We start from the raw sequence: 22,585 nt of genomic DNA, 5'->3' as shown, positions 1-22,585 counted from the left end.
TTCAAATCAAGGTAACTTCCACTTATTCTCACTCCCACAAAAACAAACAAAAACCAACAAAGCCCAGTAAATATAATTATATGTAATTCTGATAATGACCTAGTTTGGTATCAGTTTCCACTTACTCTGGGTTACAATTTCCTGTTGGTTTCATATGGCAAAACAGTCTGGAAAAGAAAAACAAATAATTTTATTTAAGAGATAATTGCTGGAGATGGCATATAGTTATCTAAGCAGTTTTAGTTTATTTGAATTTCTACAATTGCCATCTTCAGGCAGAATTATACAGAAATGCATTGTTTAACAGCTGTATTAAATAAATTCTACTTTTTCTGCAAAGACAGTCTGTTCATTTATAATAAATACAGTACCACAGGTATATATCTTAAAAACACCCAAGAATTGGATGATCTGGAAGCAATGAGTCCAGCAGCATGTAAGCTATTTACACCTTTGTGTAAATCTGTATCTCCTTGAAATGTTCAGACTGCTACCTTCAAAGCTACTAACAGGATGTTGCAAAACCAGGAGGCATGAAGTGCATTTTCTGATATTCAGCAGTGCTTCTTACAGTACTTTAACTCTGAGGAGTTTTCAGAGATTTGCAAAACTCATCCAGAGAAAATATTTCTGTAGTGAAGAAGGATACACGCAGAAGAAACTCACAAGATTGGCAGCTGTATGAACAAATGGCTTAGCAGACTATATCAGATATGAATCCATAGGAGACCTATATGATGAGAAGGGTAGCTTCTCCAGCTATCACAAGTAAGCTCAGTTATTTATTCACTGTGATAAGGTGGTTCACTCTTAATGTACCTTTTTATTGTAGCACCAGAAACTACACTACATATACAACAGAAGTAGTATATTATAGATACTTCTCAAATGAAAATATCTACCAGATGTCCCTCAGATACCAGATATCTATTCATACTTCCCTTGAACTAACACCAGTCAGTAACATCAGCCAGCAAAGCCATATAAAAAAGAGAAGGAATCCAGGTTTGAACACATTTTGAGAAGTGCAGGTATAAAACTGAAGTCTGCATCTCTTACAATTCACTACCAAACTTCCTAATAGAAGTTTCCAAGATTAGCCAGACGTATATTTTGTCTTCAGACTAATAAAGTACTTATTTTCACTTTCTAGAGGAATGTAAAATAAAGCAATGCTAAATGTGTACTTCCAACGTTTTCATCTTTTATTTTTTTAAGCAGAATTGGCTTTCCTATCGGAGTATGAAGAAATGAAAGTATGTTTATTACTCCTTTAAGCATGGAAATTCTTTAAAATTTGTTGCCCAATTCTGACTATGAAGGATGAAAATTGGTAGAGCACAGTGGAACTAATAATCTGAAGTTAAACATGCAGTGGGGCACAGATGCAGACTCTGCAAGCTACCAAAAAGAAAAAAAAAGAAAAAAGAAAAAGAAATTAATCTAGACAGTAGATGCTTGTTGAATTTCTCCACCATCATCAGCTGCTTATTGTCATGTTACATTATAAATAAATGAAAGATTTAAAAGGTTTCAACATTTATTAAACTCCTAATTGGAATCACAGATACTGAGATCTGAGACTACGTCAAGTCATTTTCACTGATAAGCAAGCTCATCATAACATCCTCAAAGAAGATATTCAATAAATATGCATGAGTATTGTTCAAGCAGAAAGCTGTTACTCGCCTCTCCATATGAGTAAAAAGTTTGTGGTATTTTCTTCAGACATGGATGTATCTAAATGAATTGATTTGGAAGTAAGTTGTCTGATCTGAGGCTGTTCTGAACTGCAAAGATTGATGCAAAACAAGAGAAAAAAAAAAAAGAATTAGGAAAGCATTTTGAAGTGGATATGTTTCACAAACTCAATAAAATGGAAAAAACAGGGGTGTGTATAAAAATCTATAGTATGTCTCTATTCAGCATTCTCAATAATGTGCACTGAGAAACCCAGCACAGAAATTTTCTGACAGAGAAAGAAATAGAGGTTTATGTTCCTGTCTGAGAGCTTACAAAGACCAACAGAAAAAGTGACTGTACTGGATTTGTGTTATGACAGGGAATAACTTGTAGTTTTCACTACATCTTTCAAACAAACAGGAAAAAAGCTCCCATACATATTATTGGTACTAACATCCAGGATTATCAGTTCAGCTTGAACTATATTTAGGAATAAAAGTATATGAATACCCTCATCATACAAAAAATTATCAGGGACATCTAAAGTCATAAATCTTTGTGAATAATTACAGCTCATTAGTTTGTTTTCAGGTAGTAGTCTAAGATCCTGGAAGTGGGATGCGCTAAGAGTCTCCCATTTGGTGATTACCAATTTATTTTGCTATTTATCATTCAAAAACAAATTTCATTCTTTTCTAAAATAAAGCACAAAGAATCAAAAGCAGGATTCAGAAAAACAAATGAAGAAAGGAATTTGGCATTGTTTCACAACTACGCTTTTGAGCAGCTCTCTTTCTGTGCTCAGAAGTGGGAGGGTAAACAGGTGTTTTGCAGATGAGACTAAATGGTAAGTACACCATCAGGAGATGGGGTGACTTCAGACACATAAGATAAAGACTGAAATACTCCTAGTAAAATAAACAGCAAATTCTGAGCTTCTAGATCTAGATGGCAAACCAGAGGCAAACCTCAATTTGTTAGCTGAAGAACAGACTCTTCTAAAAGGAAACACCTTATCCTCTATATAATTTTCAAGCTGTCAAATATAATTTTATGATTTTATTGCCCCTGAAGTTGAAAATATCCTCAGGGAAAACATTAGCCTAAAAGCAAATTGAATTGCAGACATTTTAATTTTAATCTGCTTTACTCAATATAGCTCCCTCATTCAAATGACTTTTGGTTGTTTCGGAGTTACTCTGCGGTTGACTCTCAGGAATTGTGACGGTACAGATAGGTCTGAATCCTATTGCCTGCCTGACCAGAAAAACTCCGTGGAAACAATCTAATCTTAAAAGCCTCCCAGTCTCCATTCCTATCTACTTAATGGAACTTATGGAATAGTAAGTCTAACAAAAGCAGTCTAGATCATTTTGTGTACACTTAGAGAGATAGCTGCTTCTTTATTTCCCATTGCCTCCAAGCAATCAGAAGCCCTGGTTTTACAACTAGGAATTTTCATTTATTTGAAAAATGAGAAAACAGCATAGGTAAGAAAATAATAAAGAGGAATCCTCTCTCCCTGACAGTGAATATTACAGATGTTTCAGCTCTGTAGCAGAGGAGAAATGCTTCTGCAAGTACGTAAGTTGCGTCTGACTTATGAAACAAACACTTTTTTTCAGAGCAGCAGCATATCTGTTTTTATCAGATAATCTTGTAGGTAGGCATTCATAGGTATATAAAAAAGATTCAAAACGTTTGGTACCAAAAAGAGTGCAAGTGTGCTAGAAGACACCTCTAGCTAGGCAAATAACCCTGCTGCTTTGATCCTCATTGAAATGAGAAGGGAAACAGAGGAACCTGTTAGCACCTCTAAGTCTTACTTTTCCAGTACATTATAGGAGATCCAAAATGAAGCAGACCTCCTTTAAAAGCAGACTGACAAAGAGCAAGTAACAAGGCTTGAAAATGGTCTTCTTTCACATACCAAGTAGGATGCATCTACTGGAAAAGGCCTTCAGGTAATGAAGCTTGCTGACTCACAACTACTACACAATGACATCATTAAACAAGACATAGGCCATCTTCTTTTCTATTTCTCCATTTGGTCATACTTCTCCAAAATTATCAATTGAAATAAACAAACAAACAAAAATCAAACAACAAACACCACTCCACTAAGTTCTCAAAGGAAAAAACAGACAAAATCACTCAAAAAGATAATGGCTGTACTATGTTGCCTCTTTGAAGGGAGAGGAATGGCACTGCAGCGTTCTGGTTGGATGCTAAAAAAAGTCATTTATTCTCCTGTTGTTACAGTAATCTGGATAAAATGAAAATAACTGTTTCCTGTAAAGTGGAGATGGAGAAAGAAATAGCCTTGAGGAGGGACTGAGTTATTGACAGTGAAGCTCCATTAATCTCCAAAGAATCAAGCATGTCTCTAGGTAAATTGTGGATAAATATTCCATAGTGGAACGAATAACCACCATTTGTTTACTTGGGTTCCAGCAGGTGCCAGGGGCTGCTTTTCCTTCTATCTTCCCTCTCTTCATAGCTTTCAGTTGAATATTAGAAGATGCTGGTGAGGCAGTTCAAGCATTCAGCGACAGATCAGCTTCAGTGCAAGCCTGTGGACCGTGGATTTTGATAAGAGTGCAAACGTTTCTTGCACTGAGAGACTTTATACAGTTCTTCCCTGAAATTTAATTTCAGAAATATTACGTAAGGGAGATGAAAAGCGTGAGTATGTTTTCGTGGATACATTGGAAATACATAAGGACAAACACCAGGCCAGAACAATAGCTATTAATGAGAATAAAATCTTTGGGAAGGAAATTGTGTTTTAGGGTCTGTCTGCCTGGCGGATTGTGTATGTATGTAGTCTGGACAGGACAGCACTGAGGTTATAATGTGAGACAGCCAGATGTGACCAGCTACAAACCAGAGCTGTGCTTTGCTGAACAATGTAATGAACAGAGCTTCAGTACTTAAAAGGATTTTATAAAGGGAGACCAACTTTTTACATGGTCTAATACTGAAATACAAGAGGTTTTAAACTAAAAGAGGGAAGATTAGATTAGATATTAGGAAGAATTTTTTTTTACTCAGAGAGTGGTGATGCACTGGCACAGGCTTCCCAGAGAAACCGTGGATGTCTTGTCTTTGGAGGCATTTTAAGCCTGGGTAGCCTGAGCTGGTGAGTGGCAGCCTTGCCCATGTCAAGGGAGTTGAAACTACATGATTCTTAAGTTCCCTTTCAACCCAATGCATTTTATGATTCAATGCCCCATCTTCCAATATTTGCTTGAGTTCAGTGCACCAGTAGCCATATTTTTACCACGATGAGCAAACACTCTCCAAGCTCACACCCATGATCCTTTTGCATCTAGGATCGCTTGCATGATTTAGTCAGAGACTAGTACTCTGACTAGTTACCCATGCAGAATCTGTTATTTTGGCCATACTTTCCACATGACAGTCTTTTTATGACTCAGTTGTAAAATCTATCCTGTATTGTGAGGACACGCTTTTTTTTTTTTTTTTTCAGTCATAAAACCCTTATTACACATATTAAACTACTCCTACTTTGAAACTGTAATCTGTTTTCTTGGAAGAACAAATAAATATATTTCAAGTTTGAAATAAAATGGGAAGATTTCAAGCTAAGCCTAGGAGTGACATTTAAACTTGTCTCATATGAAAAGAATAAGGTTTTAGAATAGATCCAAAAGATTGCAATTAATAAAAGTCTTAGTTTTCTATGCACCACAGGGAACTTTCTGGATGAATTTAATATGATTATCAGCATTCACAAATGGTAAAACACAAATAGATATGGTGTTAGTAACAATGTTAATGTCTAAGAGCCAACTAGCTGGGGAAAATATTTTGTGATGTAATCAACTGAGGAACAACGTATTGGAAGTAAAGGTCAAAATCTTGAAAACAAGAATTATTTTCAAGGTAAAAAGTCTGACTATGTGAAAATTAATACAATTTTTAAGTATCATGACAGCTGCATTCAAACAAAAGAAATGACAGAATGAGATCTGAATAATGTAGGGAACAGATAGTTCAGAATGATCAGGAAGAAGAAAGCATGAAAAAGACTTCACTGCTATACTGAAAAAGAAACCAAGTGATTTTGACAGGGACACGTGAAAGAAATATAAATGATGGAGAATTATAACAACTTGATAATTATCAAGAAAAAGGTAAAAGGAAGTTAACGAATACCCAAATAATCAGTAAATAATTAGTATAATATGAATTATAAAAGAATTTCAAAATGTAATAGAATTATATCTATAGAATATAAACCAGAACAGATTACAAAGTGCAGTAATCTAAAAATGTAGTACAATAAATATTAAGTAATACAATAAAATGTAATAATAAATAAATAAATAAATAAAAGAGTAAATTTGTCATGAAAAAAAATCTTTAACCGAGAACAGAAATGAAGAGATATAAAATCAACTACTAAAAAAGCTAAACTACAGCTCAATAACCTTAGAAAATATGTTCAAACTACTCATTTTCATGTAGGCATGTGATTCTGAAGGAAAACAGAAAATCATGAATGAATTTATGTATTTTCAATATAAATTTTTGGCTAAAATGCTTGGCTTCATTATTCCTAATGATACATACACAGATCAGATTTTTAATAATGCCATTATCTGCTCCACATGCCATTAACAGAAAAACACTCAACAAACAAAAAACACAGTGGCAGAAAGTCACTGAGATTTAGACCCTCAGAAATATCTTCCAGAGATGTCTCTTTACCCAATCAGTAATAAAACAGTCCATTAATGGAAAGGTACACTGGGCAAACAAAACATGCTAAATAGAATAGCTGAGGGTCTGGGAAAAAAATGTGTAGGGAATGGTGCATATCTGTGTAAATATGGGTGACTATGTGTGGGCTAAATATGTCTAGGATGAATGAGCACTTTTTGCTCCCTTTGAAATTAGTAACAATGTAATGGAAAATAAATAACCCTTTTATGTATAAACATCTTACCAGTCACATCAGAAAGTAATAAAATTTACTTATTAATAAACATCAGTAGATATGAACTCACAAGACAGACAAGAGCATAATGTGGAGAAATGCATCACATCCTTCTACCCTAAGTGTAATGTTCTCTCAAATGTAATAAACTCTCAGTCTTTATACACTGCTAAAGTAGTAAACAGAGGAAAAAAAAAAAAAAGAAAAAAAAAACACTTCGAGCTGGCTATGAGTAAAATAAATTTGAAGTGGAACTATAGTAAAAGACCACCATTCTCTGAAATTCTAAGCACATTCTGTCTCAGAGATAATTATTCCCACACTTGATAAAAAATTATCCAGGTTGCTCTGAAACACTGCACAATTTTTCTAATTTCCCTTACAAGGAAAAGCTGACAGAGTTCTTTCTTTCAGGAAGCCAACCTTAGAAGACTATTCTGAATCATTGCTGAGCCAAAATAGTTTTGCTGAAGTATACCATTTCTTGGATATATTCTGTTCTAAATAATAAATACTTTGCAAATTCAGAGAGCTAATTTAAAATATTTCTGCCTCAAAATATAATGATAGCCTTGTATGACTCACACATACTTTCTAGGAAATTATTGTCCCATCCCTCTTGCACTTATAGAGTCAAAACTGAAGATCATAAGCACTTAAAATTTTAAAGCAGAAAAAACTCATATATTCAATCACCTGGTTAGAAATATCTCACGGTCCTATTCAGCTAAGATAAATGTTTGCTTACATTACTCAGACCATGAAAAGTTTTGTTTTCAACCAAAAAAAAAAATGCTCAAAACTGAATGTTAGAGCTGAATGAAGAAATATATTAAAAGTAAATTAAGGAAAAAAAAAAAAAAAAGTAATTCTCAGATGGTTAGTTTAGTCAGTTGCTTCCAAAACACAAAAAGTAATGAAGCACTGTTTAGATTTCGTTGCAACTTGAACTGTCATTAATTTAGGCTAATAGGTTCTCTTCCCATGGATTCTGAAACACTTTACCCTCTAAAGACACACACCAATCTCTTTAAAATCAATGGTTCTCAACAACATCAGACAAAACATGGATTCTTGAGGCTGCACAGCCAATGGATGCTGCTAGAGCTGACAGACAGTCGCAAAACCATGTCAGTAATGCTGCAGATGTCCCTAGGAAACACAGTGATCCACACTGAGCCCACAACAGCTCAGTACTGCAATGCCTGAGAGGGCTTCCAGTTTCCGGAAAAGATATGCATCTTGACCAGTGCCAGTTCCTCAATAGAGCAAAATGCTCCTGTCTTTCTTTCTTTCTTCTTCCACCCCTCATTTTCATGCAAATGACATCTGACTCCCAAAGGGGTGTTGCTATTCAGGAACAAGATGGGCAGAGCACACATGATCAGGTAAATCTAAATGGAGCCTCAGACAGAACTAAGACAGGATGCAGGCTGCTTCCCTATTTTCAAAGTTTGGTATCTATATTTTAAATTGGATTGTTAACTCCTGTTTTTATTATTCCTTATTGAAAAAGTTAAATGTCTTAAAAATCCAGCAGAAGCGCAACACCAGGACATATTTATTCTCATGAAAGATCAGACCTTAGACATTAGATATTGAGTATGACCTGGATGCAAATGATTTCTGAATGATGTAGTCCACAGTTGGACTACAGCATCAGTAGCAGTATATATGGAGAATATCAGTAACAAAAGCGATAATCCATTTTGCAGGTAAGAAGAATCTAATTCTTATTTCTTCTGAAAATATATATAAGATTACTATAATAATACAGAACTGTGAGTTTAGTCATCTGAAAAGAACTCAAAGCACCCCCACAAAGAACATAATTAATCTGCAAATGGGGTAGGCCTAACCACTTCTGCTTGGCTGTTCTCTGCCATTTGATACCTATCTCAGCTCCACAGGACACCCACATTATGTAGACAGTTACAAGATGGAAGCTCTGTCTCCTCTTTAGCAATGTTCCAATGATTATTTTGAATAAATGAGGTTGATCAAAAATGAAATGACTTTCACAGTGGTCTACTGTTCCTTTATTTTTACCTGTTAATTCAATAGAATATGCCAAATACTCTGGAGAGGACAACTGAAAATATCCTCAAATAAACCTTGCAAGTACAGTCATTATGCCCTGCAGCTAATATGTAAATGGAAATAGCAGATTAGTAAACATAGATGCACTCCAGAAGGGGGAAAAAAAAAAAAAAAAAAAAAAAGTAAAATGCTTTACCTCATCAGCATTAGCTGTTTTTCCCCTTAGAGCAGAAAAGGCCCTGGTTTTATGCCTTGTAATTGCAGCAATATTGTGGAACACAGAGAAACTTCTCTGAGAGTATTCACAAGCTCTTTTATTAAAAAAACAAAGGGCTTTGCCATCAGTTAGCTGACAGACTTATACTACCAATAAAAGTTCATCCCCACACTTTGCTCATACATAATCAATATGAATTTTCTAGACAGTTAGCAGATACATATAGTGAACCAGAAGAAAAGCAAAAGTTTTATGTCAAGATCTCTAGGTTTGGCAATGTTAGATGTTTCTTTTTTATTCTCCTCTACAAAGAAGGAAAAAGTCAGTATACATGGAAATCAGATGACACAAAAGAACATGAAGTACTGAAATTAATCAGAATTAAAGCAATGGAAATGGGTAATAATGTCCTGAAATACTGTAGTGTTCATTTCTCATATTGCTTCTACGAACTTTTCAATGTCCAGATTAAATGCAAATACTACTTTTTCTTTATTTATGATGTAAATTATAAGTTTTCATACAGGTGAAACTATAGGCAGGTGAAAGAGATACTCAACTTATAATTTCATTTAACAGGTCTGTTGCTGCATAAATATTGATTCTCATTTTCTACATAAATGGTGTAGCTGAACTTTACATTTAATATTTGTAAAACATGATTTCCACTATTTAGCAGCCTTGCACTTGTGATGGCAGTTCACAAAATAATAACCAAGCCATATGCCTACTCAAAATTTATACAAATTTCTATATCTGTATATGAAACTGTATTTACACTCGCAAATGCGCCTCCTTGCTTGTGTCTCAGGCATATATCAAGCTATGCCATCACCCCCAGCATACAGTCAATGAACTGTTAGCAAAGTTGGCACATCCCTATCTTGAGCTCAGAATTTAAGTACAGGTAGACTCTTACAGGAAAACTTAGTGACCATATCAAGTTTTCCCTTTAAGAATAATCAAATATTCAAGCTGAAAAAAGCAAATCAAATCAAACAAACAACATTGATTTGTGATCAAGTACAATCCTATTATAATAAAGTCTGTTTTATCACAGAAAAGCTATATTTGGTTTAATGGCTCATTTTCCTTATGCTTATGTCTCGTTAAAAACTGGAAAATAAAAATGAAGTAATTGTCTCCCAAATCCTGGAAAAGAGCAAGAGTTACACATTTTTTCACCACTGCCTTAGCTCTATTTGTTCTAAGCAAACCACAAAACAGTCCCTAGTCCCTTCAGAACTGATTCTGAAAGCAGAAAAATATTTTAGAGTTCACGACAGGGGAAATTAATTGAAAACATCTCAAACTACTATGCGGTCCTAACAGTTGACTGCAGGAGTCCCATTCCTCATGTCATCATTTTGATTCTTTTACTTCTAATGTATTCAATTCATCCCAGAGTCAGCTCTCAAGCATATATATACAAAAGACTTTAACTTTAACATGGACTTCTCTAAAGTACGTTTGCTGTCACTGGACAGAAACAAACTCGTGGTCAATTGAGATGATAATTAGTTATCATTATAGGTAAATTATTCTCTTACATCTGTTACTGTGCCTTCGTAAGTATTTGTTCTTAAACATAATTGAGTTCACGAAAGAGGGAATAGTCACAAAATAAAAGCCAGATGATCATGATGGATTCAGGAAAGCATTAATTCTAAAATCCCTCTGGAGTTATTGGCTGTTCTTGTTGTTTGGGCTGGTAATTAACTGCAAACACTCTCCATGATTTTAAACTTTTGAAGTGAAGGATATGTAAATATTTTCAGAGCTTCTTATGTGCCTCTGTACTAGCTTATTCTAATGTAAATTACAAATGATTACAACAGGCATACTGTGTATGCAGCAGGATTTATTATCTTCCCATCCAAGCAATTAAATAGCAACATAAACATATACAGCAGCGTATAAAACAAAATGGGCTGCTATTTCTTCTGGCATGTTATGTCTACTTACATACACATTCTCACAACAGTGCAATAAAATATGGGTTCCTCAAATGGTAAGCATTTTTCCTGTTATGTTAAAAATATTTACAATTTACCCTGTGTCAAAAAATGAACAGAATTAGAGATCAGGATACAATCGATTCTTTGACATATCTGACAAGAAGAAATAAAAGTATATCCCTATTTGTAAATTCAGGCATTTTTCTTCCTCAATAGCGTATATCTGTGTTATTAAATAGAAGGAGCATCAGTGAAATTATACACAGGAACCTCTCAGCATTAGTGGTGCATACATAATGGAAGTGCCTACTCAAATATCTAGTCCTTCACCTTACAACTGCAGTCATGAAAATCTAAGTCACTCACCAGAAACCTATTTCTAGGTAGGTTATAAAACATAAAATAATCCTCCTCATTTTTATCACACAACTTCAGACTTCTTTTTGTCTGTTTGCTCTCTCCTATCATCTTCATGCTAGCAACAAGCTGCCCTCCTCATACTGAGGTTACCTCTTTGCTGCTGTCCCTTATTCTTCAGGTGAAGACAGGGCAGATCCACAGTGACACGCATGGCTCAGACATACAGGCCCTCCAGCTGCAGAGCCCTTCATGGAGAAACTGTTTGCTCTACCCAAGGTGCCCTGATAGCAACAGCTATGTCCACCTCACCTATTGAGAAGTTAAAATTGCTGGGTCTAGCAGGATGAGAAAACTTTGGCAATAGAAAGTATCTCAGTCAAGAAAATACTAATTCCCAGAAAAAAAAAAAAAAAAAAAAAAAAAAACACCTGTATTTTCAAACCTTGCAACCACTCTCTGCTGATTTAGCAGCCTTTCTTACATTCTGTGGAAGAGAATGGGTGTCTTCCCTCTAAGACAATAACCACAAGAACTGTAAGAAACTGATTTTATTAGGCATGCATCTAAGCACTTTTGACCCAGCTGTACTCAAGGGATGGAAGAGGCTCACGGTAGATTTACTAACCGAACAGTTTCAAGAAGCTCTGGTAAAGATGAGGATCGCGTAAATACAATAGGAATCTCTGTAACACAATTCTAAATGAAATCCATTTAAACATAGATTCTTCATAAATTTCCAGTGAAGGTAAGTCAACATCTGTCTAGATTGCATCACTGCATTCAGCAAGAACTCCAGTCTGTGATATAAAGATCACAGTCAGACCCACTCTTCAATCTTACTGCAGAACATTATTTGCTACCGTTTAATTTATTGCCTTTATACTACATCATCGTTCTTTATTTATTTATTTTTGTAAGGACAAAGTGAAGAGTGAAAAAAGTTCACATTGTAGAAAAAAATAATACTGGGAAAAAAGTGTCAAACATCTCTTGACATCTCTTCTCACCATGGGCACAGCAGTATACAGGAAATAGCTTCTCTTTAGCTGAGTTTGAATGACATTAACTGAAACCTTTGGAAAGTAGGAACTTATGCTACAGATCCACTGTTGTTTGGTTAAGATTTTAACAGGAAAGTGCAACTTGCTTTAGAGTTACTATAAATAGGAACAGTTTCATTTAAACTTCCAAAATACAGTCTTCGAAACTCAGGCATTCAAGTGCTCATGGAGGCACAGTTTAAAATCCTAAACTTTTAATGGCAAGATATGTTTTTACACTCAATGAAAATCTAAAATTTTAGAAAGACTGTGCATGTTTGTGTGCACAACTGATGAAGAAGCATTTCAAGACAAGAACACATATCTGGGGATGGCAGAAAGCTTTATATGATAGAGATGATACCTTAGGTCAAACGTAGCTAAAAGGGAATTTCACATTCTTCAGGGACATTGTTTTTCAGCAAATAAAGGGCAAATGGCCATCCTCTTTTTCCATTCTTCTCTGCAAGCTTCAGTGAAGTTGACTATGAGAGAAGGTTGCACTATGTGATGGGTTACAGGCAGGTTCCAAGGGAACTGCTTTAAAGGCCACTTATTTATGACCTCCTTCACGCACCAGTAATTTTCCATCCTTTTCAAAAATTAAAGGCAGCTTCCAGAAAAAAGTGCTTAATAGCACAATCTTAAGTGCTAATAATGTATAAATAGAACTCCCCTACGTACTCAATAGAACTAGCACCATGTATAGTGCTGTACTTGCAGCTAGAATAGACAAAATTTTGGTGTGATATTAGAACTATTACTGAGCACAACTGGCACAGAAACAAAACTTTCAAATGACCTCCAAAGCCCAGAAGATGGTGGGCAAGAGGTGGGGAGAAGACATGACCAGGGCAGCTGGCCTAAGCTGACCAAGGTTCATTCTGTACCATATTGTAACAAACGCAACAATAAAAGTCGAGGAAGGGGAAGAAAAAAGTGAGTTCTTTTTATGAAAACATCTGTCCTCTCAAACACCTGCTACATATATTGTGGCCCTGCTTCCTGAAACATGGAGAAATATTGCTTGTTGATGGAAGTAGAGAACAACTGTTTTCTCTCTTTGCTACCATGTGACTTTTTTCTGTTTCTTTCTCCATTAATTAAATTAGCTTTGTCTCAAGTCATGAACTTTCTTTCTTTCCATCATACTTTCTCCCCTATTTTCCTTTGTAGAAGGAAGTGAGAATGCTGGGGTGGAAATTAGCTGCCATCAGGGTAAAACCACCACATAAGCATACAGCAACATGCATACATTAAAAAGAAGAAGCATCAAGCATAAAATTCCCTCTCCACTGCTGGCATTTCTCTTCCTGGAGAGAAGACAGGACAACAAACAATACATATTTTAACTTAACATATATTTCAACACTACAGAATGTTCCTCTGATGCTACCCTGATGCACTGAAAAGATTACAGAAAAGAAAAACCAGTTCCGCAAAATCCCCATCTGATGCACATACTTCATGGCTGAAAATAACTTTTGCATTTGGCAATATTTCTACTTTTTTAGTTCAAAAGAAAAAAAGGATTGTACACCTAGTTACTTTAATTATGCGTATTACCTGCCACCCTTGTCCTGTACATATTCTTAGATATTCACAGCAAAAATGTTTTCCTGTTCAAATTGCAATCATAGAAATGACTGAACCAACAGTGATGGCCTTTCTAGAAGTTGAAGAATGAACAAAAGAGATACTAAGAAAGCTATATACCTACAGCCATTAGAAGACAGGGTATGAAATCATATATCGTTTCTATAATTTGCAAACCTTACTTCAAAAAAGTAATTTACCTATCTCAGTTTGGAAGTTTGGTTTTTTTCTTAGTAAAAATTGTCATTAAACTTCTATGAAATCCAAACAGAAAGTTTGCAGCTATGGAAACAAGATGAAACAATATTATGGGATTACAGTCATCTCATTCCATGAAAAATATCACTGTTTTCAACAGATCTGTTTTCCCCAAGTATTGTTCAGAGGAAACATTCAGATGAACTACTACTATTAGCCTGCAATCATGTATTAGCAAACACAAGAGCCTTTCTGTCTACGCTGAAAAACAATCTCTGCACTAGAAAAAAGGTCAAGTGAACTGCAGATGAAAATACAAGAAAAGGTTATTACCAGGCAAATGACATAAAAAGCAGGTATGGATTAAAGCTTAAAAAAACAAACAACAAAAAAAAAAAAACACCTATAAAAGAATAACTTCTGCAGAGACAAAGTGTAGCTCGACTGGGAGGTGGGGAAAGTTGTGTGACGAGGCTGCAGTAAGAATACCAGAGATGTCAAATGTCAGTCACTGTACAAAGATACAAGATACTGATGAACAATTAAGTGTCATTTGCCACATTCTGGACTGAAGTATCTTGCTGATGCTTAAACTCTCTACTGATTCTCATGTACTTCAACATGTCATGGAAGGGGAAGAGTCATAGGAAAAGTTATATAGAACCAGATAATACACAGGGCTATTGATACAAAATTATGTGAGCACTAAGATGATCTGGAGATGAAGAGAGCTGGAGCACCTTGCCTATGAGGAAACATTGAGGGAACTGGGCTTGTTTAGCTTAGAGAAGACTCCAGGGAGACCTCATTGTGGCCTTCCAGTACTTGAAGGGAGCATACAAACAGGAGGGGGAATGGCTATTTACAAGGGTGGATAGTGAAAGGACAAGAGGGGATGGCTTTAAACTGAGACAGGGGAGGTTTAGGTTAGATATTAGGAGGAAGTTCTTCACTCAGAGGGTAGTGACACACTGGAATGGGTGAGGTTGTGGATGCTCCATCCCTGGAGGCATTCAAGGCCAGGCTGGATGCGGCTCTGGGCAGCCTGGTCTGGTGGTTAGTGAACCTGCACATAGCAGGGGGGTTGAAACTAGATGATCTTTGAGGTCCTTTTCAACCCAAGCCATTCTATGATATGATTCTATGATATGATATGACTACACATTTCAGATTCTAATGTCTCTTCAACTGAAAGATAGGAAAATAAAGATTTACAGAGTAGAAATTTGCACTGTCTCCTGTTTGACTCTTACTTGAGCATGGAATCAAAAAGATCTTATGGAGATTTGGTCATTGGCATTATGAAAAAGTACCTAAGAATCTCAAAGTTAGATGCTGAGGAATAGTATGCTAGTCATCATGCATGAAAGAATTAAAACTTTAGGCCATTCTGTCCAGATCCACGGATGCTTTAGGTTGTTTATTTATACATGAAGTTGCATTGCAAAAGATTCTGGTCAGCCAAAAGGGCTGAATGCAGAACATATGGGCAGTTGAAAAAGCATCTCTGATTGAGATAATACAAAACTATACAGCATGGAGGAGCTGTTCAAAAACTGATCAATGCAATTTAACCCAGCTTTATTTTCACTTCCAGCTCTTTTGAGTGTGCTTTGGAGAGGAAAAAAAACAAAACAACAACAACAAAAAAAAAACACATAAGAAGAGAAAAAGAACAAGCCTGCTTTTTATATAAAAGTATTAGAAAATTTCATTTCCTCAACAAGACATTCTTTTGCGGGTTTGTTTTGGGTAGAGGCTGGTTTGGGTCACCAGTTCTATTCTTCTGCTATTTCTCCCCAGATCAAAATATCATCTTGATGAACTCTTCTACCTCCTACTTTTTCTCAGTGAAGCTTGTAGAATGAAAAACACAGCCCAAGTATCACTCCCACAAGGAGTCATTAGTGATCATAAACCGATGTCCTAGTTTTCTATGACCAGCTGCCGGAATTCTTCTTACTAAGTATAGAAAAATATCACCTGCTGTTTCTCAAAACTTTTCCATCCCACATAAATAGGAGAAAAGATCCTGTACACTGTGGTTTAATTATTCTCGAACACTAAGAGAAGAGTTGTTCTTGTCTGTCCATATTTCCCAGAACAGCGAGTATATTCCTTTTTTAGCATCTTAAGGCTAAAGACCTTTTCAAAGATCCTGATCCTTAAAGAACTTTCAGATTTCTGTTCACTGTTCTTGAGATATTTCCCATCCTCTGAAGGGTGGTATTGCAAATACTATTTTGTGGTCACTCCTAACCATTATAATGATTACTTTTCCTTAGCAGGGGAAAAAATTTAAAGTGATTCCTTTTAATCTAACAATAGCTATTCTCCCTCTCTACAGCACAAAGCACCTTTCTAATTGGTGCAGTAGGAATGGATATCTAGCCAGCACATTAGACAACAGATAAACACATTATGCTTATTTGACTAGTCAGCAGGAATGCAATCCCCTTAAAATCCTGTCTTTACCTAAATACTGTTGTTATCAAGTGTAATTTCATTTTTATTTATTTTCTGACAGTAATGTCACCACTGCTGACCATGTTGTTTTACACATCTGTGTCAGAAAAACCCTCCCAAGTTGCTTATAAGCACTCATTATCTTCTGCAAAACTTTTCATTTCATCAGAGACTAACCCTTCCAGACTAATCTTCCCACCTGCCTACACCGTGCATAAAGCTACCTAAGCCACCGAGGTTCCTGCTTCTCTTTCCAAATGCTTTGGTTCTCACACACATTACCTTGGCTTATATACACCACAGCACATAAAGCGCTGCAAAGTTATTATTTTGTTTAAGTTTTATTTTTCTATGCTCTGATTGTGAGTGTAATTTTCCTTTCGGAATTAGATTTCCATTTTCATATTGCTGTGTCCTGAGTCAGCTGCTGGGACCTGTTGGGCCCAAAGTTGCCTGGTGCAATGTATGGGCTTGAAATGTTCCCAAATGAGGAGGAAGGAGGTCAGCTGTGGTCATGACAAACCACTAATGCAAGAATCGAAGTGGAACTTTCCTTAGAGATTTAAAGGAGGAAGAGAAAAAATAGAATGCTGTACGTGCAAGTAGAAATAGGAAATAAAGGTTTTAGTTTATTTATCCTGAGATACAACGAAATGAGAGCAGCACAGAGTGGCAACAACGTATAACCTTGGGAATCAGAAAGAATTCAGAAACAAGCACTCTCTGAACGGAGAGTGAAAAGCCAACATGTTCAGGGAAGTCTTTCATTTCCCTTTTGTATCTGAGCAGCTTCCTCTGTTATTAAGCATGAATATTACAAAATCCTTTTGCTTGTTCAGTGATATTTTGTCCAGTATCAGTGCAAGCACAGTAGAGAACTGAACAAATTACAGAAGGCATATCAGAAGTTATACTTGTTTGTAGCATAGCTCTCCAGGCATAGCAATCAGAGTCAGCAAATGTAGATTTAAACTCTGATGTAGTTCAGGTAAACAGTTTGAAGAATTACCAAACAGCATCCATTGCTAAGTCAATAGCTAGTAGCTGCTCTGCCAGTACAACACAAACATAATGCTGCACATTCTTTCATCTACAGTATATGGGGACTACTTCAACACACAGTAAAATTGCAATATATGGGATAACAATTTCATGTGCACATTTCTAAGAGTTTTGAGCAAAATGTTCAGTTTTTTTCAGTAAGCTTTCCTCACAGCAAATAAAGCGAACTTTCTGGAGATTTCTGGCTCATGCTGAAACACTATGGAGTAAAGCCTCTGATAATATAAAGTAACATACCTTTAACTATGTCCACTGCCAAAAGCGTTTAAAAGTATTTTGCACTCACTTGCAATGAAATTCCAAAACTTGCTAAAATTTTCCCATTTATCAGACAATAACAAAATGTGTAACTAAAAGGTAATTATAAAGCATGACCAGTGGCTATAGCCATTTCATAGCAAACAGTAAAACAATCTGTAACTCATTAGTGCACTTTCCCATAAACTGAATGGCATTCTTTTTACTCGAGTACTATCTGGTCTTTGTTAGTTTGAAATATAGATAATCAGGACCAGGAAGTATTCAGAGTGATGAAAACTCAATTTTCTAAGAATAGAAGTGATTAAAGTGAAGAAACTTCATAATTTTTGAATTGGCCTCCAAGTAGAATTTTTAAATAAATCACAAAGTAATTGTGTCTTTTTTTTTTTTTAATCTAGTTAAAATTGTTCTTAAACAAACATTATCCTGCATTACTGAAAATTCAAACATTCATCTATAGTATTGAATTCATGAAACATTTTTTTTATGGGATATAAGAGACATACATCCTGTACTCTCATTATGCTGCACAATGTCACTTAATAATCTCAATTAGACTGTGAAACCAACTACAGAGACTTTCATCTATTAAAGCAAAATAGAAAAAAAAACTACTAAACACTGAGAAGAAAATTGGATTTTTGAAATTCCCTTGGTTTAAGCAATAACACCAAAGACTATATTAAATAACTGCAGAACAATTGGTTTCCTCACAATATGTGACACTAATACTGAAACGTGCAACTCTAACATGGGTTGTAGCTTTACACATGCTCATTGAGATGGCCTGAATTTGCTCAGATGCTTTGTTTTGAATCTACTACTGCTATTTCCATTGGGCCTATTTCAACCATCTTTCCTAAGGCAAATCACCCTGTACAAGAGAGAGATTTTCATTCACTAGTAGCTTCATGGATGAATAGTTCCACTGATTAAGGGTACAAAGTCTATTCCTAGATAAAGATTTTAATGTACTTTGTTTCAGTAAGAGAAACAAAAGGAAACAGAGCAATAGAAACTCGCTCAGTTGTTCCCTAATGAAAAGTAGTCTTTACACGCATGACCTAGATGCTAGCAGTTTTGGCTATGTAAAGATTTTCTCAGGCACCCAACTCGTTTCTAACTGCTCAGGTATAAAAAGGGAGTTATGCAGTAAAATAGCTTTCTGATGCATGACAGCACCTCAGGTTAGCAGCCCTGAGGATGCCTGAAAGCATCCTGAAGCTCACTCTTCTAGATGGACATCTAATCATTAAGCATCATGGCACTACATATCATGAGATGAAAATTCTTTATGCAACTTACAAAGCAGATCTGCAAAATGCAAGTGGGAAAGCTACAACTGTGAGATACAAAATCTGATTTTTACTTCAGAGCAACTAAAGTTATACAGAAATCTGATATTCAGAGCATACAAACAGAAGGTGGATAGACTACTATATTTTCTTAAACTTTTTTTTAACTTTTTTTTTTTTAACAACACTATTTTAAGAAGGTGAAGAACTGCAGTAAAAGCCAATAAGAATTTCTACAATTCCCAAATTGCTTTTGATGTACAAGATACATCTAAACTCCAAAACACAGCAATAGAAAATAAGGCATGGATATGAGGGCTGCCCTGAACGTAATGCCTCCTATTTTATTAGGTCAGCCCACAACATAAGAGGCAGATGTTGGTGGTATGGCTGTAGTGATTGAACCAACCCACCAATATTCCTTTGCATTTTGTTGCCGTGTGACAGATGGCAGCAGAGGGGCAGTCTGACAAAATGGCATCTGACACAGAAGCGCATATGAAGTAAAGATGTGTCACTGAATGCCTCCAAGCAGAAAGAATGGAATCCACTGGCATTTTTTGATGTTTTCTGAATGTTTATAGAGACGAAACAGTAGATATGAGCACAGTTAAGCAGCAGGTGGCGCATTTCAGCAACAAAAGTTACAGCAGTAGTGAAACAGTGGGTCTTCTATTTTGGTGGAGATATCTACAAGCATGGCATGCCGGCTCTTGTTCATTGCCGGTGAAAATGCATTGCCAGTGCGGGTGACTACATTGAAAAACAGCTTTTTATTGTTGTTGTTGTTGTTTTTTTTTAGCTGAGAATGTGCTCCATCAACTAGCGCTATTATGCACTTTGTATCTCTTGTAGTTTCTAGGGAAATAAATAGGAAGCATTACTTTTGGAGCAACCTACGTACCTACGCATTATTGGTATCTTCTTGAAAGTATTCAAGGCCAAGTTGAATGGAACGTTGACCAACCTGGTCCAGAGGGAGATATCCCTGCCTATAGTAGGGTGGTTGGAACTAGATGATCTTAAAGGTCCCTTCCAACCCAAACCATTGTATGATTCTACAATGCATTTGTCTCCTGTGCAATTATATTCCAGGCTTTAAATACAACTGGATAGATAAAATGGGACGACTAGCTATAATAAATTGTAATTTGTAAAACAAATAGGAAAAAAATAAAGAGACTATGAAAGATATTGCATTGTCTTTCTCGTGCTTTTATCTCTGAGATGTTTATGCACAAATCTACAAATGCTGGCAAGTGTAGAAGATATCTCATATAACAGCAAAAATAAGACAAATAGCTATAATCAAAATGAGAACCTTTACAAATCCCTTTTTCTGATCTTTAAATACATAAAATCTTCCAAAATTACAATGCATCTGTCTAATCCATGTAAAGAATTCCACAATGTAGCTCTGCTACACTGATCATAAGTTTTAAGAACAACATTAGCAAATACCATCACTAAAGTCCTAATTTCCGGAAATATGAATCCTAAATATAAAAATGAAACCACAAACTAAACATTAAATGCAGCTCCAGCAGGTCATTACTCATCCCTTTGCCATGGATTCACTTTAGACAAAGGGGAATTAATAATAACCATTTCCTTGCCACTTCAAAATATATATAGATTTTCAAGAATATGACAACTAAAAGAAACAAACAAATGAAATCTTGTCTTCGAAAAAAGAGAATTCCCATAGAATTTTACTTACTGTTTTTTGATGGGGATTTTTTTTTTTTTCCAGATACTCATATGATACTCGTAGATTATACTACTAAAGATCCCTTGGCATTCACCTATGACCAGTCCCAGACTCTTTGTGCAAAACTGAATACTCTTCTGTTTTATGACTGATAGACATTCAAAGTCGAAACAAAGAAAATTTAGGATGAGGAAGATTTATATGTACATATTTTACAATTCCATAAGTAAGGTGTGATCTTCTAATGTCTGTTCATCATCTTCCCAACGTACCTGAGAATTTAGGAAATTGTTTGCCCCATACAGTGATAGTTTGTCACCACAAGAAGGCCAGCACCAGAGAAACTTAAGCCAAATATCCAATAACGTTGCATACACATCTTACTAACTGGAAATTATAGAATTACTCAGATTGGAAAAGATCTTCAAGATCATCAAGTCCAACCACAACATAACCATACTACCCTAACAACCCTCCACTAAATCACGTCCCTGAGCACCACATCCAAACAGTTTTTAAACACATTCAGGGATGGTGACTCAACCACCTCCCCGACAAGCCTATCCCAGGGCTTAACCACCCTTTCTGTAAAGTTTTTCCTGATATCCAAACCTAAGCCTTCTCTGGCAAAATCTCATTCTTTCTGAAAGCAGACATCAAGCTAATGATACTAAACACGACAAATAAACTAAATACTAAACGTGACAAGTCTTAGACTAATGAAGTTGCATTTATTTTTATGTCCTAAATACATATTTAGCTGGACTCCATGTGGTAGGAGGCTGCTGAAGATTTTCAAATAATATGAGGAGAAATAAGTAGAAAAAAAAAGTCTTCAGTTTCAATGATACTATAGCAGAGAGTATGGCCTTAAGTCAGTCTTCTGTTTGAGCTTCGGATTCTACTGTCAACATATGCAAAACAAACCTGCATGGCTTGCACAATTCAGTATTTAATATTTAAACATTAAATTTAGATAATTAATACTTTATGGATTTGTGCTCAGAAAATGAAAAGTTACTGAGTAGCCATAAAGAGAACAGAACTAAGCATGTGCTATTTTGGATAAAACATAATTTACTTCATTACTTACATGTACATCCATAGAAGATTAAAATAAATAATTGAGAAGGGGTTTTGGCAACCTTACCCACAGCAGGTAGGCTGGAACTAGATGACCATTAAGGTCCCTTCCAACCCAAGTCATTACATGATTCTATGATTTCCATTAAATTATTCAACAGTTAATGTTCACACACAGATTATGTGTATATGTATACGATATTTTAAAGAAAAAGGGTGGAAAACTGAAAAAATAATAATATGCTAGGATGCTAAGATAGTTCTACTCTCTACAGAGACGAGACTGGTCCTTTCTCAGCTAAGCTGAAGTCATCTCATTTTGACATCTCTTACTCTCCTAACTTTCTAGTACAAGAAAAAAATGCCTGTGTCCTGTAGAATAGTATGTTTAGCAGTATTTTTGCAAGTCATATTTTACATGCCTTATTCTATATAATGAGAATTGAGTATATTATTGTATGATGAACTAGAAATGCAATTTATTTAATATCTCTTGTAGCTAGTAAACTTAGTGCATGTGCTAAGCTAAATGTACTATACTAACATCAACTTCAAACATGAGACCATTTTTTGATCTTACGTAAGACTCGGATGATTTCTTAATAAATTCACTTTTAGATTTTCTGATAGGGGTTTATAGAATGAATTT

At 35.6% G+C, this 22,585-nt stretch overlaps 1 protein-coding gene across 9 annotated transcripts in view; it reads right to left on the bottom strand.

Annotated features, from left to right (window-relative positions):
- The window catches only part of SNTG1 (syntrophin gamma 1), a 337,041-nt gene that overhangs the window by 190,898 nt on the left and 123,558 nt on the right, over positions 1-22,585 (bottom strand). For 3 of the 9 annotated variants that reach the window (XM_085221073.1, XM_085221078.1, XM_085221075.1), the window contains exon 2: positions 126-167. The exons of 4 other annotated variants lie outside the window; for them this stretch is intronic. The gene's annotated coding sequence lies outside the window, so the exon portion shown is untranslated. Of the gene's footprint in view, positions 1-99; positions 168-22,585 lie in introns of all 9 variants that reach the window. 2 more of the 9 variants (XM_085221076.1, XM_085221077.1) reach the window with 1 other exon arrangement.

Source organism: Meleagris gallopavo, chromosome 3, assembly GCF_905368555.1.
Source record: "Meleagris gallopavo chromosome 3, MGAL_WU_HG_1.1, whole genome shotgun sequence".
Taxonomy (NCBI): Eukaryota; Metazoa; Chordata; class Aves; order Galliformes; family Phasianidae; genus Meleagris; species Meleagris gallopavo.
This window is presented reverse-complemented; position numbering and strand designations above follow the sequence as displayed.